Source organism: Lactuca sativa, chromosome 6 (assembly GCF_002870075.4).
Source record: "Lactuca sativa cultivar Salinas chromosome 6, Lsat_Salinas_v11, whole genome shotgun sequence".
NCBI lineage: Eukaryota > Viridiplantae > Streptophyta > Magnoliopsida > Asterales > Asteraceae > Lactuca > Lactuca sativa.
Window position 1 is genome coordinate 82,908,938 of NC_056628.2, and position 4,087 is coordinate 82,913,024.

Here is a 4,087-nt window from a genome sequence, read left to right on the forward strand (position 1 = left end):
TGGTTTGAAGAAATGACTTAGAGGATTCAGGAGGATTACTGAGGAAATTATGGATAGGTGTGGAATGTAGTATTCGGCCCGTACTACTGAAAGCACATGATCCATACCCGAATCGGTCATGGTCTTTGAGAATCTAAGAAGCTTATGAGAGGTGGATTCTTGAGTATGTTTTGATTATTAGTTTTTCGCTTTTCAGTTGGGAGATGAGCTCGCAGGTAAATGGTTCAGGTACAGGTTCTGGCTCAGGTGCAGGTGCTGAGCCGATTAGCGAGCATTTACGGGAGTTCGTCTGATTGGAGATTTCTCGCTGTTTTACGGAGATAGTGGATGAGTACTCGGGCACATTCCATGCGAAGGTTATGGCTATCATTGGAGCTCGCACACTAACTTTCCGGGAGTTCCGTGCTTGTTGAGCTCCTGCATTCCATGAGGAGAGGGACCCCATTGTCAGTAGGAGATGGTTAGCAGATATGACAAACACGTTTAGGACGATTTTCTGCTCCGAGGAGGAAAAGGTCAGATATGATTCATTTCTGTTGAAGGATCGGTCATGTTATTAGTGGGAGGAGATCGGTAGTGAGTTGGGTGATGATGCGGTCGATGCTATGTCATGGGATGATTTCTCGACCAGGTTCCGAGCTGAGTTCGCACCGGCGATTGAGGTGCAGCAATTGGCGCGAGAGTTCCTAGATCTCCACCAGACTACGGAGACGGTGGACAAGATCACAGCCAAGTTCCAGGAAAGGGCTTTATTGGTACCGCAGTATGTAGCAGATGAGGAGATGAAGAAAGTGAGGTATCACGATATGCTATGGGATGAAATCAGGAAATTCGTGAGTATTTCAGGGTGCGAGACCCTGAATGATATGATCACTAGAGCCCGAGAGCGGGAGATTGATTTGGATCACATTAAGAAGAGGAGGCCAGATCAGGTGCATACTTTGGAAGGTCCCGAGAAGAGACCCAACATTTATGACCAGCATTTGAGAGGCCAGCAGGACCGGAGTCAATACAGCACGTGCGGTAAACTGCACAATGGGGCTTGTCGTTCCAGGGGTTTGGGCTGCTACAAGTGTGGTTAGGTTGGCCATGTCGGCAGGGACTGTCCTTAGGGAGCAAGTTCGTTATGCTTTCTCTGCGATCTGGTGGGCCACAAGAAGGCTGACTGTCCAACGTTGAGGAGAGGAGAAGTAAGTGTGCCTAATCCGTCTTCTTTGAGGATCACTGATGGACAAGATAGTAGGATAGGAGCCCCAACAGATAGGAGTTGAGTTCTGCAGGTATGTATCTTTTTCCTTCTTTCAGTTTTTTTATATTTGTGTTTACGGTTGTTGGAATCTTGCATCATTTTGGATAAGCATGCATCCAGCTCACTTCCTTTCTCATGTATGAATTACATTTTCAAACATTGTCATATGCCATTTGCATACTGTGAATTATTAGTGGTCAGTGTAAGGTCGTTTCTCTTTTTGTTGGTCCAAAGTGTTCAGTATTATCTCAGTTTATGGTCGAGATCGGTTCAGGGGCATTGTGTGGAAGGTCTGTAGTCAGGGTTCGGCGGGATGGTTATCCACCATCGTTGAGATTCGGTGGTTCAGTCATTGTACCCGGATTGACTTGTGGAGTCGTCAAGGGAAGTGGTCTATTGATGAAGTTTTGGTCAAAGAATCTATCATCTGGACCTCAAGATTTGGGTGTAGTGTCATTTCAAAGCATCTGGAATCTTCAGCATTGCAGGGATTTAGGAAGTGTTCAGTTGGTCTTCAGGGGTTGTGCGGCTTTTTGAGTTGGCTGGTAAGGGAACACTAGCACGCGTAAGCGCAGGTTGTTAGCAATTTGGTTATTAGAAGGTAATAAGGATTGGTAATCCTTAAATTCTCATGTATTGTGAAGACTGAGTCGAATCTAAGTGGGGGAGAATCGCGCTAGTATTAAGGATAGAAATAGTTTTAAAGCATTAGATGAGTTTCTCATCCCCGTTGGAGGGAAGGGCGATCCAAGTGGCTATTTGGATTGAGGATTGTGAGAGTTGGAAGTTCGAGAAACTTACCAACGTCGATATCGTGTTCTTGTGGTATTTGATAGCAGCCTTAGGAACAGGTTGAGGTTCCAGGTATGACTCGTGTTCAGCTCAAGCGTTGGGTTGAGTGTTTGCTCGACTTTGGATGTGATTGAATTGTTATATTAGCAGTAAGGATTTGGGTTGCGGTTATTGATAGTGGAAGTGTAGTAAGACTACGGGATGGCTCATAGCATTCACTAGTTAGTAATTAGTGGAAGTGTTGTAAGATTGTGGGGTGGCCCGTAACATTCACTAGTTACAGATAGTGTAGGCGTGTTGTAATACTGAGGGGTGGCCCGTGGCATTCATCGGCCCTTGTTCAGTGGTAAGGTTCTGGCAAACCTGTGTTTTGCTCGTGATTTGCTTCGGATGGTTTAGACCAGGGTGGGTCAGTTCACAAGGATGTAGGAGGGCCACTGCATGTTTGGAAACAGGAAATGGTAGGTCGTGGGAGACTGGGTATGAGGTAAGACTACAGTTGGTCCTATAGAATTCAGCTTAGCATTAGGGTTAGTGTCGAGATGGTACAGGTAATTATTATCGGCCGAAGTTTCTTTTGGGAAGTCGTGTGGGGCGATTGTAAGGTTGTTCTTTGTCTCAGCAACCGAGCAGGAATCCGGATTTTCCAAAGAGTGGGTAGATAAGTGGGGACCAAAGAGGTCTCGGTTATCTTGGGAAAGCAAATAGGAGGTAGCATGATGTTTCGGGCAGTATTAGTGATCAAGGGTTTCATGTGTGTGGAGTAGCTTGTGGATCGAAAGCACTAAGCCACCTACAGTTTGGATTAAATAATCTCAGAGTAATTGATTTGATTTTATTGTGCAACTCTTGTTAAGTCTAACCGTTGTAAGGATGAACCTTCCACTCGAAGGATTATCTGAGCCTTCTGTTAAGTATAAGGTGTTAAGGCAGGTTTAGGGCTTACTTGTCTGTTATTGTCTGATCAGGGATGATCCCCAGTGTTGATAGTGGATAACTCAGCTGGGATATCGGAGCAAAGTAAGGGTGTGGTCCAGTTCAATATGAGATCAGTTAGTTTTCATTGTGGTGATGCCCTTTTGGTGTGGGATTAGAGTGTTGGCGTTTGGCCGAGACCAGTTGATTCTGCGGATTTTCGTTCGTTTTGGCCGTTGTGGGGAGTGCATCATGAAGTAGAAACAATAGTTGATTTCGATGACGAAGTCTAATTTAAGTGGGGGAGAATTGTAACATTCTGTTAAAAGATAAAATAAATAAAATAAAATAAATAAATAAATAAGGATAATAATAAATAAACAAACAACAAGCCCTAAGATCACGAGATGTATTTTATATTTTATTTTATTTTAGCCCTAAATCCTTAGTAATTTATCAATGTTAGCGTTACGGAGCTAAAAGTTATAATTTCAGGAAGTTGGGGTCCATTTTGTAACATCTGGACCATAACTACAAAATATTTTATAGAGGAGGGGTTGTTTGGATAATTAGTGGACTCAACTTGAAAAGAAGAGGGATGAAGGGAATGGAATTGTTAAATCACATAAAGTTTGAATTGGTGGAGGCGGGGCTAAAACCCGTTACCCCCTCTCCTGTGTTTCCTCATTATAACATTGTTACATCTAAACCCTAACCCTAAATAACTCCAGCCGCCACCCTTATATCCCTTCATCTCCATCCGCCACTCCCTCCACCGGCGAGATCGTTTACCACTGAGAGTTGGGCACCGCCACTGTTGTTTGTTGCTGATAAAGACATGATTCAATGTCGATGACGGGGCCGTTGTTGCCTCTACCTTCTATGGTAATGGCGAACCCTCCCCCCCCCCACCCCACCACCACCGTGAGGCGGTTGCTGCCACCTCATATCGCTGTTTGCCGCCACCGGCCGCCACTTTAGGTGGTTGTGTGCATGTGTGTGTGTGTTTGGACGAGTGTTTGAAATGTTTTCACTGTTTTGGCCTAAAAGTCATAACCGCCACCACCTCATGGTGGTGGCAGCCGCCATGGACCCCCACCGACCACCATGGCCGAGGTGGCATCCGGTGGT